Genomic DNA, 19,926 nt, shown 5'->3' with positions numbered 1-19,926 from the left:
TCCCAGGCAGTTCCGCCCGAAGGGAACACTTCTCTACGGCCATAAGATTCTCATTTAAATGCCATAATAGGCTACACACAAAACTACCGGCAGAGTTTTCTCCTATAGGATCCGTAGCATGAGAACTCGTTCCATAAATTCAAAAATAAAATACCAAGTGAAAACACGAAACTACATCATTTCCACAACATAATTTACATATGGTTTTCCCTTTCGGGAACCCCCGAAGGGTTTACACATGGATAAAGAAACTACCTTCTAACTACCTTCTCGAGCTTACAAATGCTCTAAATATTGTAGCTCTTTATTAAACGATGAGGAAGTACTACTACTGCTGCTGCTGCTGAGCAAAGAGTTTACTAGCTGAGTTGCAGCTTTGTGCTCTATCTGTGGCTAGTTCTTCTCCGTCTGGTGTCTCTCTTCGCGGCAAGACTCCTCCTTTTATAGGCAAGAGAGCACCTCTTGGATGGCTTCCGGGAGAAGGCTTCTCTATTTTTCCTCCTTCTTTCTCCTTGTCCATCATGCACCTAGTTTTTAGGCCTTCTAGGCTTTACAGGCTTTGTAGCCATTATAGCCCTTCTTTCTAGGGTATTGAGTGCATGTTGAAGTGGTTTGCACACCGTGTCTTGGCTGCCAATGGAGGTGACATTGTCTTCTTTTTTGATTTTCTTCTTCGTCATGATTTTGTCTTGGACTTTAATCTTCAGGAATATTACAATCATTGGGTATGCATGTGCCCTTACACTGCTGCTGATATGTGTATGCGGGCATACTTGATTGCAAACATCCACATATGTGTGCATTGGCTATTGATATGCGTGCGCATACATGCTACATTTTTTTGGAGGAGGGTCTTCCCTGCCCATATAATTGATATTTCATATCAATATACACTAAGATTCTAGATTGGGTCAGGGTATATATATATTCGTCATGATTTTCTTACGTTTTCACGTCATGGTTGTAGAATTGGACATGGGTGAGGAATAAGAATTCCTCATCCAGGATGACGAATAGCGCGAAAGAAATTATTCTTCTCCCAGTAATCTTACGGCCGTTTCATAAATAAATTACATTAGAAATACCGATAGTTACATTAATATTGATTCATTGCGTAAAATTTGATATTAAAAAATAAAAATTTAGGTCATAATACTAGAAAATTGCATTTCATGTATATTTTACACTATGTTTTTATGTTCGTAATTTTACATCACATAACATATTTTTTATGATGACTATATTTTTTTTACAGTGTCTTTTTATGTATGAAATAAGAAAAAAATCTAAAACATAAAATTACGGGGCATTGATGTGAAAATAGAGTTTATTCTTCACCCCAGGGTGACGAGTAGTCAATCCCTATATTGACCTCCTTCTTTAAACTAGATCACGCGGAAGCGGGAGGAACTCCTATCAACTGATCGTATACGAGCAATTCAAGAGGAATTGACGGGATTCTTTGTTGTCATACCTACAAACAAAGAATACCATCTGGATTCCCGTAGCGATGCTAGTAATAGACAAGTATATATTAGCTAGGTTAGGAATCACAAGAGATAATTGTATGCCCTCCAGCGCACCTGGACCGGCCCATCTTAGGCTGCCTTGATGAGAGGGTTGCCCTAGGTTTCGCTTAAAGCGAGATATAAGGGCACCCCTAGTGCTGCAACCTGCAGTGTATATACAGATACGGGCCCTGATAAATTCATGTAAATAAAAAAAAAGCCGGTATAGAGAGGCCCATGTCATACAAAAGGCAGAAGCCAAACAGCCAACAGGCCTGAACCTCTGAAGTCACACGCCCACAGGGCAAATGACTTTGTTCGTCTTCGGGAAAGTAAATGGTGCTCCGGTGCTTGTGGTGCTACTGGTGCACGGGACGTCTTTAGCGTATTTAAAATTGTCCAAACAGATTTAAACAAAAATTGACGCATTGACACAACATCAGTTTATCTTGTCGTAACATTTCAACTCAAAGATTTAAAACATTGCTCGACGTACAAAAATCACAAAATTGACACTGAATAGTATACAACATAAGTTGGGCTTTAGATTTGTTCCATCATCACATTGATGCAAAATTTGTCCTTTTTATCTCTTGCAATGTTTTGAATTATTATTTGAATTTTTGCGACAATATAGACCAATGTTGTGTTAATGCGCTACACTTTTATCAAAGTTTTTTGAACATTGTTCAACGCACTATGGTATCTGGTGCACCGGTAGCAACACAAGCATCGTTGCACCAGATAATTTCCCATTCCTTGTTTGTTTGCTCGCCCGTTTGCCTCCACTATAATGGATTATGAAACTCTTGTTATGTTATATGGTAAGTGATGTTTCAGGGAATATTTACTACTCCCTCTGTCCCATGATATAAGAGTGTTTATATTATGGGACGGAGAGAGTAGTTATTTGCTTTCTATAGAAGTTGGACTCCATGTTGAGTTATGTTGTGACGTTAGCTCCTGGTCTTAACGATGGACCAGTTCCATCGCCGTCCATCGCCATGCATGCGCCTGTGTGTGCCTCTGTGTGTGCTAACTGCTCCCGGGTCCCTCTCTCGGTACGCTATATGTAATGGTGATCTAAAGATTACAATGTGTCAACAATTCTATAATGATTTTGTCAAGTGCACTGGTTTGACTTGATTGGTGGCTGCAATAATAGGTTCATACTGCAAATGGGTATGGGATTCTACTGGAACTCTAGAAGTGATCCAATTCCTAACTGATCCAACTCTTGTGATAAAGCAAGGCATACATAACCACAGATGACTGCTGATAAGCAATGCAAAGGACCACACAAATGAAATGGCCATGATTGAACTTGCACTGCAGTGTGATCCTATATCTTATTAAAGCCTAAAAAGGAATTCAGTAGTTTAGCATGTCATCATGAAATCACTAAGGTTCATAAATACCACTAAGCTAGCATCGCAGAAAAATAAACCTATAGAAAGGGGATGAAGATATCAAAAAGGAAAGCTAGCTCCCCGGTAGGAGGAGGAGCATTGCGGCGGCTAGGGACTGATCTGCAACGAAAGATGACGACGATATGTTTGCTTCACACGGGAAACATTGAATAGGTCATTGACGTATTCGATCAGCCGCAGTTTCTCCCCCGTGAAATTCACCGGCATCATCGTTCAGCATCATACTCGTACCAGGGTTTTGGTTATCGCCCAAGAAACAAAATATCTCGGTGCCCCACGCGAAATCACTTCACCGAGCAAAATATCCCGGAAATTTGAATTTAAATGAATTTTGACTGAATGTTTGTTGAATTTTACCCAGATTCAAAATTCATTTAAAATTTTCATTTGGCAACGGCTCTGTCTTTGTTAGTCACCACGGTAACTGAAAATATTGGTGCCCCATGATATTCTTTTTCATCTGGGATCCAAAACCTTACTCGTACAGAACATACATACGGCACCAGGGTACCTTGTTTAGTGTTTACAATAAGAGGACAGATAAAATCACTCAGACGCACAGCACGGAAACTCTAAGATGCTTGTGCCGCTGGTCGATTGAGAAGCTATACACTTTGATTGATCATCTGAATGCTTTTTAGAACATGTTTTTCAGTTGTCAATATGCCTGTCATATATAGAGATTACTGTAAACTAATAAATCCTCTGTCTTATAACTGAACTCATGTCACATAATTTTAATTTAGGAAAAATAGACTGGACGTATTTTAACTATTTTGTCGACCCGTGTGTTGTGGCAATCGATACCAAATTGGCAGAGCTAGTAAAAAATCGAAGTGATAAATGTGGTTTAACACCATGGACAACGATAATTGCCCAAGGTCGGCAATGACGTTCAACACGGATCCGAGCCTACTGCATCGATGGCCGACCTTTTTTTTTTGAGATATCGATGGCCTACTAAAAAATTAGCACGAACGACGTGAGGCCCATGAATATTTCGGCTGCTACCAAATTTTGACCTACTAAATGTTGAGGAATTGACATGGGGCCCATGAACAATACACGGGCAAGACGGTAGCAGGATCCAACTTGGATATCCCCTTTGCAAGGCAACGCTGCTAGCCATTGCACCAGCATCGAGATGATGTCGACTATGTAGCCATCGAGATCATGTCACCAATTTGGAAGTAAAAAACGGCTGCTTTTTCTACTGGTGTGTTTTATTTTCTTTCTTTTTTCTTCATTCCTATTTAGTTTTCTCTGGGTTTTCACTTTCCCCTTTTAATTTGGTTTTTCTTGGTTTTCTTATTAGCTTCTCCGACTATTTTCGTTTTTCTTTCATTAAACAGTTTTTCTGTTCTTACTAACTTTCCTTCTTTCAATCTTCCCTTTTTATTTATTTCTTGATTTCCAATTCTTTTTCGTTTTCTTTTGTTTCTTGTCTTTTTTATTCTCCGGTTTTATGTTTTGTTTTCATTATTCTACAATTTTTTCTTTGGTTTTATTTTTCAAGTTTTTTTTTTGGTTTATATCATTTATTTTCTGGTTTCGCTTTTTGGTTTCCTATGTTTGTTTTGTTTTTCATTCTATATTTTTCTATATGTCAACAAAAAAAATCTAATAAATGTGTACCATTTTATTTAATAAAAAAATAACGTTTTTTCATAGATGGTCCACATTTTTTCTATACACATTTTAAATATTTTCTTCATTTGCTTGATCAACATTTTGGAAATGCAATTTTATATATTTTAAATCCATGGTAAACATTTTACACACTTTTCAACTTTTTCATACATTTTATTAACATTTTTCAAATACATGATTAACATTTTCTAATACATGGTCAACGTTTGTTCTATGCATATTTACATTTTTTCAAATGCTTGATTTGTTGGGGAACGTAGTAAATTTAAAATTTTCCTACGCCATACAAGGATCTATCTATGGAGAAACCAGTAACGAGAGAGGTTGTAGAGCATCTTCATATCTTTGAAGATCGCTAAGCGGAAGCGTTACTATGAACGCGGTCGATGGAGTCGTAATCGCATCGATTCAGATCGCGGTCGGTTTCGATCTATGTGTCGAATCATGGCACCTCCGCGTTCAACACACGTACAGCCCGGTGATGTCTCCTACGCCTTGATCTAGCAAGGAGGAGGGAGAGGTTGAGGGAGAAATCCCAATTTCATCTCTTGGATCATCACGTATGTCCCGCGACGTTCGAAACGTCTTTAACACCTCAATTATAAGTCGTTCAAGCAATATGCACTGAACTATCATGTAGTTATCAAAAACGCGTATGTCGGATGTTCCCAACATCCACAGATCACGCTTGGGGTTCAGCACATCGAGCGGTGCACTAAGGACATAAGCCTTCTGCTTAGCAAGTTAACGGACTGAGTCCGCATAATTGCTACTTTTATTTTTCAACTAAGTTTTCTCTAGGAACATATCAAAAACCCGTGGAGCTATAACGCAAGTTATAGCATAATTTGCAAAGACCTATTTGACTATGTTCATGATAATTAAGTTCATCTGATGAACTCCCACTTAGATCGACATCCCTCTAGTCATCCAAGTGTTACACGATCCACGTCTACTAGCCCGTGTTCGATCATCACGTGAGACGGACTAGTCATCAATGGTGATCATCTCCATGTTGACCGCATCAACCATACGACTCATGTTCGACCTTTCGGTCTCCCATATTCGAGGCCATGTCTGTACATGCTAGGCTCGTCGAGTCAACCTAAGTGTTTTGCGTGTGTAAACTGGCTTACACCCGTTGTATTCGAACGTTAGAATCTATCACACCCGATCATCACGTGGTGCTTCGAGACAACAATATTTCGCAACGGTGCACACTTAGGGGAATACATATCTCAAAATTTTAATGAGGGATCATCTTATCTTTGCTACCGTCGTTCTAAGCAATAAGATGTAAAACATGATAATCATCACATGCAATCATAGAGTGACATGATATGGCCATTATCAGCTTGCTCCTTGGATCTCCATCTTCGGGGCACCATGATCATCATCGTCACTGGCATGATACCAGGATCTACATCATTGTGTCTCCGTGGAGTCGTTACACCATCTATTACTTCTACTACTATTGCTAACCGTTAGCGATAAAGTAAAATAATCAAGATGGCATTGCATCTCATACAATAAATTAAGACAACTCCTATGGCTCCTGTCGGTTGTCATACTCATCGACATGCAAGTCGTGAATCCTATTACAAGAACATGATCAGTCTCATACATCACACATGTAACATCACATTCTTTTGGCCATATCACATCACATGGCATACCCTGTAAAAACAAGTTAGACGTCCTCTAATTGTTGTTGCAAGTTTTACGTGGCTGATTTGGGTTTCTAGCAAGAACGTTTCTTACCTACGTGACAGCCACAACGTTGATATGCCAATGCTATTTACCCTTCATAAGGACCCTCTTCATCGAATCCGATCCGACTAAAATGGGAGAGACACACACCCGCTAGCCACCTTATGCAACTAGTGCATGTCTGACGGTGGAACCAGTCTCACGTAAGAGTACGTGTAAATTCGGTCCGGACCGCTTCATCCCACGATGTCGCCGAATCAAGATAAGACAAGTAACGGCAAGCAATTGACAAAACCAGCGCCCACAACTTTTGTGTTCTACTCGTGCATAGAATCTACGCATAGAACCTTGGCTCTGATGCCACTGTTGGGGAATGTAGTAAATTCAAAATTTTCCTACGCCATACAAGGATCTATCTATGAAGAAACCAACAACGAGAGAGATTGTAGAGCATCTTCGTACCTTTGAAGATCGCTAAGCGGAAGCGTTACTATGAACGCGGTCGATGGAGTCGTACTCGCAGTGATTCAAATCGCGGTCGGTTCCGATCTATGTGCTGAATCACGGCACCTCCGCGTTCAACACACGTACAGCCCGGTGACGTCTCCCACGCCTTGATCCAGCAAGGAGGAGGGAGAGGTTGAGGGAGTGCTCCGGCAGCGCGACGGCGCGGTGGCGGTGGAGCTACGAGGTATTCCGACAGGGCTTCGCCAAGCACCGCGGAAGAGGAGAAATAGGAGAAGTAGGGCTGTGCCGAGAGAGAGATTTCGTGTGTCTCAAATCAGCCAAAACCTCCACTATATATAGGGGAGAGGGAGGGGGCGCCCCCTTTAGGGTTCCCACCCCAAAGGGTGCGGCAGCCCCATCTACGGCTGGTGGTGGCGGCCAGGGCAAGTGAGACGGGGGTGGCGCACCCGAGATGGGCCTTAGGCCCATCTGCACTTGGGTTCCCCCCCCCCCTTCCTTGTCTTGTGGCGCCTTGGGCCTAGGTGGGAGGCGCACCAGCCCACTCTGGGCTGGTTCCCTTCCACCTTTTGGCCCATGCTAGCCTTTGGGGCTGGTGGCCCCTCCCGGTGGACGCCCGGAACCCTTCTGGTGGTCCCGGTACATTACCGGTGTCGCCCAAACAATTCCGGCGATCAATCCTCACTTCCTATAAATAATTCTTTACCTCTGAACCATTCCGGAGCTCCTCATGACGTCCGGGATCTCATCCGGGACTTCTAACAACCTTCGGTAACAACGTACACTATTTTCCTATAACCCTAGCGTCATCGAACCTTAAGCATATAGACCCTACGGGTTCGGGAAGCATGCAGACATGACCGAGACACCTCTTCGGCCAATAACCAACAGCGGGGTCTGGATATCCATGTTGGCTCCCACACGTTCCACGATGATCTCATCGGATGAACCTCGATGTCAAGGATTCAATCAATCTCGTATGCAATTCCCTTTGTCTATCGGTATGATACTTGCCTGAGATTCGATCGTCGGTATCCCTATACCTTGTTCAATCTCATTACCGACAAGTCTCTTTACTCGTTCCGTAGCACATCATCTCGTGGCTAACTCCTTAGTCACACTGAGCTCATTATGATGATGTTCTACCGAGTGGGTCCAGAGATACCTCTCTATCATACGGAGTGACAAATCCTGGTCTCGATTCGTACCAACTCAACATACACTTTTGAAGATACCCGTAGTGCACCTTTATAATCACCCAGTTACGTTGTGACGTTTGGTACACCCAAAGCACTCCTACGGTATCCGGGAGTTGCACAATCTCATGGTCCAAGGAAATGATACTTGACATTAGAAAAGCTTTAGCATTCAAACAACACGATTTAGTGCTATGCTTAGGATTGGGTCTTGTCCATCACATCATTCCACAAGATGTGATCCCGTTATCAATGACATCCAATGTCCATGATCAAGAAACCATGATCATCTATTGATCAACGAGCTAGCCAACTAGAGGCTTACTAGGGACACATTGTGATCTATATATTCACACATGTATTACAGTTTTCGGTTAATACAATTATAGCATGAACAATAGACAATTATCATGAACTAGGAAATATAATAATAACCAATTTATTATTGCCTCTGGGGCATATTTCCAACATGATTAATATTTTATAAACACAATATTAACTTTTAGGACATGTGGTCTTCATTTGTTCTATACACATTCAACAGTTACAAAATGCTTGATTAAATATTTTCAATATTTGTTTAAAATCTTATTCAAATCCTTGATTAACATTTTTCAAAAGGACAAGATGAATTTTTGCAAAAAACTGATCCATAGGCATCACACATGACATCTCCATTTTTTTGTGGAATTTTTAAAAGGATATTTAAAATGGTGTTGTAGTGCAATGGAGGCCCTTAAAAGGATGAAAATGCATTTTTAAAGAAATAAAGCTTGGCAAAAATACTTCTTAGTGGATTCTAAAAATGGATGAAATGCTTTTAAATCAAATATTCAAGTCCCAAAATATTTTTCAAAAGTTCCTATCTGGAGAGGATAAAATTTGAATTTAAAGGAAAAAGGATGGTGCTGAAAGCAACTGAAAATCCAGAAAACAAAAATTATATCCCTGAAAAAAATTAATGAATAAAAACATGTTAAAATTTTGGTGTGTTACACCTAGCCGCCTTCCATATCCGAAGTGGGACCAAAGTCACTAGCACTTTTTCAGGTCGGGTTCCTCACATCAGTGTATCGATTTGATTTTGCTTTCTTGTTTGTGCGAGAAATCAAGATTGGATAGTCAGCGTATTAAACCTTTTACTTAGTTAATATATGATGGTGTTTAAAGAAACAATGTTGTTTGCTCCTAACTACTGAACAAGCCAAGAATGAATGGTAGTTCTTGATATACATTCGGTATATAGCTAGGCATTTGCTAATTTACACAATTTATCAATCACGACAAACTTTTCATCATACATTTCAATGTCTCTTCCCAAAGGCCAAGTTTCCAGATTTTTCATGGCTATGAAGCACGCATAATCAAACCCATCATCCGAAGGATTACGAGACCACCTAATACAATGGATATTTTTTGGCGCAACAGAATAATAACCATCTGAGACATAAAGACAATTACAGATAGTTGAGAATCTAGACTTATCGACCATTATTTAGGGTGTATATCACGTAGCAGATTGCAGACGTAGACAATCGTGGCAAGTTGTTTCCGTTCACAGCAATGGTAATAATAAGATAACTTAGCAGTTTCTTGTCGAGGTAGTCGCTCAGGCTTCGCCGGCCGGAAGAGCAGCCGGCGGAGCTGGAGCTGCGGCGTTGAAGACCTCGTTTGTGACCGGATGGACGAGTTGACGCTTCGTCGCCTCTGCCCTCCATTTCTTCAGGCCATAGCAGCACGCCACGCCGACGATTATCAGGACTAGCACGATGGCCGCGGTGCCGACGCCGATCCGCACACGCAAGGGCAGAGCCAGTGGGGGGGGGCGAGCGGGGGCCAGGCCCCCCCCCCCCAACGATCGGCCACCCCCATAGATTTCTAGTGGGGACTAGTTGTAGTATTGGGTTATTTTTAGAACCTGCGGTATTGGGCTGTAATTCGTGACTAATTAGCACTGTCGTTTATCATTAGCAGGCCTAACAGAGAAACAGCACACACACATAACCTACGAAGCAGCCCGCAAATTATCCATGAGCTGGATGTCTGTATGCCTCACCGTGAGATGTACGCGCACCGATATAGATGATTGACGAATAGGTTTGGCCGCTAAATTCATCATCGCCGATGTGCTAGGGCACTATTCCTCTGCTTAACCTGTCATCACCGCTGTGCTAGGGCATCGCCAGCTGATGACGGCGCTTCATGTCTAATTCGATTATCGCTCCTCGCCGTCGTTGCCTCGGATCTACCTGTGCGCCGTGCGGCAGTCTTTCTTTTCAGACGCTTCAGGTTGAATACTCAAGACTACACACATGATTCATGCCAGGTCAAAGGTATATCATATAACAACTCATGTCTAAGCTATCATAAGCTATTACTATTACTAGATCTGTATAATCTAATAGATGGTAGTTATTGTTTCTCAGATTGATTATACATTACATACTAGATTGTTTACATAATAGTTTTGACCCTAATTTTCTGTTGCTTGAATCGACTACGTATCAAATATTTTTGGCACAAATAGAATTACAAAGTAAGCTGGAATCGTAAGGGCACCATATGAGATTATGGACTTTGTTTTATTTTTTAGGTTTATGAGCTACATTCAAACTAATAGAAATCTGCTTTCTTTCCCTGTTTGACAAATATGTAATATCTTGAATTCCTCATGTATGACTATTGAATAAATAAGAAAAAGCTCTTATACATCAATGTCTTCTTCGCCCCCCCCCCCCCTATGCTTAAATCCTGGCTCCGCCCCTGCGCACACGGCGTGGCGGCTGTATGTTGTTCAGCCAGCCGCTGATGCTCCTGTCAGCGTGTGCGAATTGTTGATCCGGCACAATCCCACCGAGGCCGTCGACCTGAGAAGGTAATTACGCGGTAGAGTTTATGGGAAGGCAGGCAGTTCGATGGCAGATGGAAGGCAGAGGTAAAACGATCCGTACCTGCCGTCCCATAGCAACTGATCGACCGACGAGACGATCGGCTGAAGAAGCCCGACCAAGAAGAGGATCTGCTGAAGAAGAACGCCCCTGCTACCAGCTTCCCTGGAATTCAGTGGCTCTGGCTCCAAATCTAAATCCGCCACTGGTACTACTACATCCGCCGTACTATATATCAGCTTCCCTCCAAGGTGATAGCTTCAGGTCTCGTTTGGTTAAGGTGGATTGGGGAGGTTTTGAGAGGGAGGGATTTCAGGGGATTGGGTGAATCCCTTTGTTCCACCCAATCCTCTCAAATCCCCGGGGCTTTGCTTCCACTAGTCCCCCGATGAGGGTTTTAAAACACATGGATAGAAAGGGATTGAAGGGGAACGAAGGGGATTGGGCTAACCAAACCCCTTCTACCAAATGGGCGCCCGAGGATCTGTGGGGTTTCTGACCCCTCCCGGGAATTTTCCTCTCAAAACCTCCTCAATCCTCCTTAACCAAACGAGGCCTCAATGAGTTCAGTGGGATCCCCGTGGTTGGGAACTTCTTTTGCTTCAGTGGAGATCCACCGTACTCAAGTGTGTAAAAAAATATAGAGAAGGGAGGAGGTGTGCACCATAGCAGGGCCACAGAAATAAGAGATGATGGTGGTGCAAAGGAGAAAGAGGTTTGATCGAGGTTTCTACATGGCCTGTGATGTGGAATAGATAGAGATAGCAGAGACTTCTACTGGCAAGAAATCTACATATAGATAGGGCAAAATCGTAAACGCTTTGCTTGTTTATAGTTATGGGTACAAGACGTGCACGATAGCTTTCAAGAACTGAGTCTAACTAGTAGTTCCATCAACTCAACACACAAGCTCAAGAACATAATAGTGGCAGGGCGCCAAGAATGGGAGATGCTAGTGGTGCAAAGGAACACGGTGATGTGGAATCGCCGGAAATGTCATTCCTTGCTTGGACGCATCGTCATTGAGGCGGTGGTGATTGATGTTGATGGTTGCAGCTGCATGCTTGACAAGATCAAGAACATAGGACACCATCAGATACTCCCACACGTCCAACATTTTTTACCCCCAGCGGCGAGGTGCAGTGCCCCAGCTCTATGCATGATCCTTGATGGCTTCCACCGCCTCCGCAACCGCGACGCGCCTGAGACCATCTGGGCTGGCGTGCGAAAGGACAGAAGGAGATCAAGGTGAGGGAGCGGCAGAAGCGTAAGCTCATGGTGAGCGAGGTCGCCCGTGGTCACCACGCCGAGGAGCTGCAATTGCAGCGTCCCGCCGGCGTCCAGTGACCTTTGTGTCTGCCAAGAAGTTACTCACTGACACTAAAGACGCTCTTCATCTGCAGTGCCGAGGTCAAACGGCTCACCAACGCCTCGACACGCTCGAGAGCCTTGCCAGACTTGGCGCAGACTTCGACACGCTCAGGCGCCTTGCCTGACTTGGCGCAGACCTCAACATCTTCCTCAAGGTCCTCCAGCTCCCGTGCTAGCTTTTTTTTTTTTTTAGAAAAGGAGGATTCCCAATATTTTTCCATACACATTCAACATTTTTCAAATGCCTGGTTAATATTTTTTAAATACTTGTTCAACAATTTCCAAATGCTTGATTAAAATTTCCATATCCTTGTTCAACATTTTTCAAAATACTTGTTCAACATTTTTCGAATACTTGTTCAAAAAAATTGAATGCTTGATTAATATTTTTCAGATACTACTTCAACATTTTCTGAATGCTTCATTAAAAACAGTTCCAATAATTTTGTAACATTTTCAAAATACTTGTTCAACATTTTCCGTATACATTATCAACATTTTTAACATATGCATTTAACATTTTTTTAATACATGATTAACATTTATAAAGCATTATGTAAAGTATATATTTATAATATATATTTCTAAAAGCGTAAATAAAGTTATAAATAAATAAAAACTAAAACGAAAAACATGAAAGTGAAAATGAGAAGAAGAAAAAAAGGCATGTGCCCACCAGCGCACCGGGACCGGCCCATCTTAGGCTTCCTTGATGCGAGGGTTGCCCTAGGTCTCGCTTAAAGCGAGACATAAGGGCACGCCTAGTGCTGCAACCTGCAGTGTATATATAAATACAGACCCTGATAAATTGATGTAAATAAAGAAAACCAGTATAGGGAGGCCCATCTCATACAAAAGAGACAAGCCCAACAGCCAAGAGGCCTGAACTTGAAGTCACACACCCACACGGCGAATGACTTTGTTCGTCCTCGAGAATGTAAATGGTGCATCGGTGCTTACCGGTGCACCGGACGCCTTTAGCGCATTTTAAAATGTCCAAAAAGATTTGAATAAAATTTAGACATTGACACAACATCATTTTATCTTGTCGTAACATTTCAACTCAAAATTTTGAAACATTGCTCGAGGTAAAAAATCACAAAATTGACACTGAATAATACACAACATAAGTTGGGCATTAGATTTGTTCCATTATCACACTGATGCAAAATTTGTCTCTTTTGTATCTCGTGCGATGTTTTGAATTATTATTTGAATTTTTGCGACAATATAGACCGATGTTGTGTTAATGCGCTACACTTTCATCAGATTTTTTTGAACATTGTTCAATGTGCTGCGGTGTCTGGTGCACCGGTAGCACCACAAGCAGAGTTGCACCAGATAATTTCCCGTTCCTTGGACGCCGACGCCGGTTCGTTTGCTCGCCCATTTTCCTCCGCTGTAATGGATTATGAAACTCTTGTTATGTTATATGGTAAGTGATGTTTCAGGAAATATTTACTACTCCCTCTGTCCCATGATATAAGAGTGTTTATATTATGGAACGAAGAGAGTAGGACATTGCTTTCTATAGAAGTTGGACTCAATGTTGAGTTATGTTGTGACGTTAGCTCCTGGTCTTGACGATGGACCAGTTTCATCGCCATGCATGCACCTGGGTGTGCCTCTGTGTGTGCTAAGTCCTCCCGGGTCCCTTTCTCTGTATGCTATATGTAATGGTGATCTGAGGAATACAATGTGTCAGCAATTCTATAATCATTTTGTCAAGTGCACTGGTTTGACTTGATTGCTAGCTGCAGTCATAGGTTCATACTACAAATGGGTATGGGATTCTACTCGAACTCTAGAAGTGATCCAATTCCTAACTGATCCAACTCTTGTGATAAAGCAAGGCATACATAACCGCAGATGACTCCTGATAAGCAATGCAAAGGACCCCACAAATTAAATGGCCATGATTGAACTTGCACTTGAGTGTGATCCTATATCTTATTAAAGCCTAAAAAGGAATTCAGTAGTTTAGCATGTCATCATGAAATCACTAAAGTTCATAAATACTGCTAAGCTAGCATCGCAGAAAAACAAACCTATAGAAAGGGGATGAAGATATCGAAAAAAGGAAAGCTAGCTCGCTGGAAGGAGGAGGAGCATTGCGGCGGCTAGGGATTGATCTGCAAAGAAGGATGACGACGATAGGTTTGCTTCACATGGGAAACATTGAATAGGTCGACGACGTATTCAATCAGCCGCAGTTTCTCCCCCGTGAAATTCACCGGCATCATCGTTCAGCATCATACTGGTACCAGGATTTTGGTTATCGCCCAAGAAACAAAATATCTCGGTGCTCCACGCAAAATCACTTCACCAAGCAAAATATCCCATTTAAATGAATTTTGACTGAATGTTTGGTGAATTTTATCCAAATTCAAAATTCATTTAAAATTTTCATTTCGCAAGGGCTCTATGTTTGTCAGTTACCACGGTAACTGAAAATATCGGTGCCCCATGAGATTCTTTTTCATCTAGGATCCAAAACCTTACTCGTATAGAACATACATACGGCACGGGGCAACCCTGTTTAGTGTTTGACAAATAAAATCACTCAGACGCACAGCACGGAAACTCTAAGATGCTTGTGCCGCTGGTCGATCCAGAAGCTATACACTTTGATTGATCATCTGAATGCTTTTTAGAACATGTTTTTCAATTGTCGATATGCTTGTCATATATGCAGATTACTGTAAACTAATAAATCCTCTGTCTTATAACTGAACTCATGTCACATGATTTTAATTTAGGAAAACGAGACTGGACGTATTTTAACTATTTTGTTGACCGGTGTATTGTGGCAATCGATACCAAATTGGCAGAGGTAGTAAAAAAATCGAAGTGATAAATTTGGTTTAACACCATGGACAACGAACCTCGCCCAAGGTCGGCAATGACGTTCAACACTGATTCGAGCCTACTGCATCGATGGCCGACTTTTTCTTTTTGAGAGATCGATGGCCTATAAAAAATTTAGCACGAACGACGTGAGGCACATGAACATTTTGGGCTGCTGGCAAATTTCGGTTTACTAAATGTTGAGGAACTGACCACGAATAATACACGGGCAAGACGGTAGCGGCTCTCGCGGTGAGTGCGACGGATCCAACCTTGGATATCCTCTTTGGAGATAGTTACACCTGCGGTCCTTATAGTCTCCGACGTGTAACATGACGGTCCTTGAACTCGTGAAATGCTCCAATATGATCCTCAAATACGAAAATGTGCTCCAATATGGTCCTGACTACATCTCACGCTACGCCTACAGGTTACAGCCCAATCCTATGCCACATGAGTGTATAGTAGAAATGCGGGCCCCGCATGTGAGTATGAGATGGAGAGAGAATAGAAAAATAAATCACGTCATGCAAATTCGAACTTCAGAGTTCAGACCTCCGGTTGATATTTGCAAAGCGTACATAACTATAAACTGCACTTTTGCTTTATTGATATTGTGACTAGAAGCGTATGTTGATATTGTGCATTTACGTACCTCTCCAGGCAACTATCATAAGGTTCGTTTTGTAGCGATTTCCCTTTTACTTATTTTCCAGGTTCACATTTGTTTCCCTTTTTGATTTTTAAATTTCCCATTTGAAAGAATTTAAGAAAAAACTTTTTTTTTCATGAAAAGTAAAGAAAGTGTTTGTGTGTTTGAAAAATTGCTCATAATGTTTTTGGAAAATATTTCAATTATTTTAGTAATTATGTATTCTGAACAAATAAAATGAATATATACAATAACAGTGCATGTGTGTGGCGCTGAATGAAGACACATTTTTTTAAATCCACATGATATTTTTAAAGTTCATGTTTACCTCTTCAAGTTACTTGATAATGAAAATACAATGGAGATTTTAAGTACACAATAATGGTAGTTGGGCATATAATTCGGCAAATATATAACCATTTTATAAAACCACACAAAACATAATTCAAAATACACGGCTCTATTTTTTAATAGTTTTGTATTTTAAAATACAATGATGAGGCACAACAACTAAGCGTGCTTGTGGTCATGAATGAAGATATATAAATTTTTTCTTACATTTCTCCAATCCACATTATCTTTAGAAAAATATTTATGTTTACCTCTTGAAGGTACAAAATAATGAAAATACAATAAATATATAAAAAAACAATAATTGTTTTTCTTACATGTAAAAATCAAATTCTAAAACAAAAAATATATATAAACACAAACTCTCTATCATAAATAAAAATAAAACTGGTAGAATACGCATCAGCTTGAAGATAGCAAAAGAGGTACGATATGTTCCTAACCGGCCAATTATGCTTGCTCGCGGTGTCACATGTCATGGGGTCTGAGATTGAACTACCTTCGTCCAATTTATTTTTCTACTAGTACTCCCTCCGATCCTTTTTACTCTGCATATTAGATTTGGATCAAGTCAAATTTTATAAAGTTTAATCAAATATATATTTAAAAATATTAACATCTACAATACCAAATATACATATCATGAAACTACCTTTCGTAATGAATCTAACAGTATTAATTTGGCATTGTGAATGTTGATTCATGTTTCTATAAATTTGATCAAAGTAGAGATACTTTGACTTCGGACAAAGCTAATATGCAGACTAAAACGAACCGGAGGGAGTACGTTATTTCTCTCTGCTCATCAATGGGACCCTCACTTCCAATGTCTGCTGATAAGGCACCGTTCTAGGCTCGGGGCGTAGCGAGAGATGTAGCCAGGATCGTATTGGAGCGTATTTGAGGACTGTAGTGGAGCACTCCGCAAGTCCGAGGACCATCCTGTTACACGCCCGAGAGCACAAGGACTGTGGTTGTAATTATCTCTCCTCTTTGCGAGGCAACGTTGTTAGCCACTGCACCAGAATCGATATGGTGTCAACTATATAGGGCGCGAGCTATTGGAAGTAAAAAAACGGCCGGTTTTTATACTGGTTCATTTTCTTCTCCTCATTTTTTTATTTTCTTGCTTTTTTCTTCATTTCTATTTGGTTTTCTTCGGATTTTATGTTTACCCCTCTTAATTTGATTTTTGCTTGGTTTTCTTATTATCTTCTCCCCCTATTTTTGTTTTTCTTTCATTAAACATTTTTTCTTTTCTTACTAACTTTCCTTCTTTCAATCTTTTCTTTTTTATTTCTTTCTTGATTTTCAATTTTTTTTTCGTTTTGTTTTGTTTCTTGTCTTTTTTATTCTCCAGTTTATGTTTCGTTTTCATTATTCTACAATTGTTTCTTTGGTTTTATTTTTCAAGTCTTTTTTTGGTTTACATCATATCTTTTTTGGTTTCTCTTTTTGGTTTCCTATGTTTATTTTGTTTTTAATTCTATAATTTTTTTATATGTCAAAAAAAATTCTAATAAATGTTTAACATTTTATTTATTAGAAAATTGACGTTTTTCATACATGGTCCACATTTATTTCTCTATACATTTTAAATATTTTCTTCATATGCTTGATTAAAAAATTTCAAATATAATTTTTTATATTTTTAATGCATGGTAAACATTTTACACACTTTTCCAAATTTTCATACATTTTATTAACATTTTTAAACTACATGAGTAACATTTTCTAATACATTGTCAACATGTTTTCTATGCATATTTACATTTTTTTTCAAATGCTTGATTAACATTTTATAAACGCAATATTAACTTTTGTCTTTCTTTTTCTTTTTTTTATTATTTTTCCTAGTACAACTGCTTAGTACAGTACAGTATTTTCCTACTCTCTTTTACTGAAACTGGATACTTTTGTATATTCTTATTTTCGTTGAACGTGTAGCTAAGAATTTAGTTTTTCAGTTTAGTGTATTGTGCATTTGTTAGGCATAGTTTTTGAGATTTTAGAGCAACTTTTTTTAACGGAATTGTTAAATCATGTTTAAATCTTTACCTAATAATAAAGAGACCATCGTTTCCGTCGGAAAACCCACCGCCGCTGTTTTTGCAAAAAAAAACCCTCCTACTTTATGATAATTAACCCGCAGTCCATGGTGAGGGGAGAAAAATGGTTCGATTTATTCTTTCGTCATCCTTGTGTGCATGATCGGCTGCAGATCCAGCGGTGTCGCTTCCGATCCGCTCGGGAGATGACGCAGGACGACGACGGCGGGGCTCCTCGAGGCGGGGAATGGCAGGACGGGGAGGCGGAGCTGAGCCTGCCGCCGGGGTTCCGGTTCCACCCGACGAACGAGGAGTTGGTGGGGGACTACCTCTGCGCGCGCACGGCCGGACGCACCCTGCCGAGGTCGACATGTACCGGCACGACCCGTGGGAGCTGCCGGAGCGGGCGCTCTCCGTGGCGCGGGAGTGGTACTTCTTCACGCCGCGGGACCGCAAGTACCCCAACGGCTCCCGCCCCAGCAGGGCCGCCGGGGGCGGCTACTGGAAGGCCACCGGCGCCGACAGGCCCGTCGCGCGCACCGGCAGGACCGTCGGGGTCAAGGAGTCGCTCGTCTTCTACCACGGCAGGTCGGGGGCTGCGGTCAAGGCCGACTGGATCATGCACGAGTACCGCCTCGCCGGCGCTGAGGGGCGCGCCGGAAGGAAGAGGGACGGCGCCTCGCTCAGGCTCGACGACTGGGTGCTCTGCCGCCTCTACACTACAATAAGAAGAACCACTGGGAGAAGATGCAGCAGCAGCGGCAGGAGGCGGCGGTCAAGGCTGCGGCATCACAGTCGGCCTCGGGGGGCGAGACGCGGACGTCGGAGTTCGATGTCGACAACGATGCATTCCCGGAGCTGGACTCGCTGCCGACGGCGCTCCAGGTAATGGGGACGACAAACGCGGCGATGTTGCCAAAGGAGGAGGTGCAGGAGTTAGAGCTGGACACCGACGAGTGGCTCATGGGGATCTGCCTCGACGACCTGCAGGGCCCCGGCTCCCTGATGCTGCCATGGGACGACTCTTACGCCGCCTCGTTCCTGTCGTCGATGGCCGCGATGAAGATGGAGCAGAACATCAGCCCGTTCTTGTTCTGAGCTATCAATTCTATGTTCTCTGTTCTCTCACAGTAGAGCTGTTTTGTGCGGCCTAATTAACTGTAGATACTTCACATTTGTTCAGGATTTACAAAATGCATTTGTTCATGTTCACGACATTTGTGGGGCTTGCAAAGTGCTCAGTCTATGCCCAAGATATGTCAATCTGCAGTTTAACTACAAGTGATAAATACTTCAAAAAATCATATCTTTTAAACCGTAATTTTAATTTTAAATTATTATATATAAAGTTTGATTAAAAAATGTGTAAATCTGAATAGGATGTTATATTATCCATTTAACATTTTTAAAATTCTATTTATTGGTGTAATTTTAATCAAAAGTGATGTGTACAGTGTAAATATGATGTTATTTTACCTATTTAACATTTTTAGATTTTATTTATAGTGTAATTTTAATCAATAGTGCACAATCCGTCTTTTATCCGTACCGAGGCTTATTCATGTTGCAAATGAACACCTCATCAAAATCTGGTTGAAAAGAAAAGAAACCATCAATAACCACACATGCATGCCTCGACAAAACATCGCATGAAAAAAAGGAAGTTGATGCCCATCTTATGTCGAGAGAGAGAACATAGATGTGATGCCATGTTCAAATAAAGGACATGAATTTATTGGGGTCTTGAGTCATTATTATTATTAAGGTAGGGCGTGTTGTATTGTTTCCTTCCGTTGCAACGCACGGGTTT

General features: G+C 41.3%; 1 pseudogene; it reads left to right on the top strand.

Moving 5' to 3' along the window:
* The first annotated feature begins 18,322 nt into the window (after positions 1-18,322).
* Positions 18,323-19,214, top strand: LOC123442186 (annotated as a pseudogene).
* The last annotated feature ends 712 nt before the right edge of the window (positions 19,215-19,926 follow it).

The sequence above is a fragment of the Hordeum vulgare genome, chromosome 3H (genome assembly GCF_904849725.1).
Source record: "Hordeum vulgare subsp. vulgare chromosome 3H, MorexV3_pseudomolecules_assembly, whole genome shotgun sequence".
Lineage (NCBI taxonomy): Eukaryota > Viridiplantae > Streptophyta > Magnoliopsida > Poales > Poaceae > Hordeum > Hordeum vulgare.
Note: the sequence above shows the minus strand (reverse complement) of the source record. Positions and strands in the feature narration are given on the sequence as shown.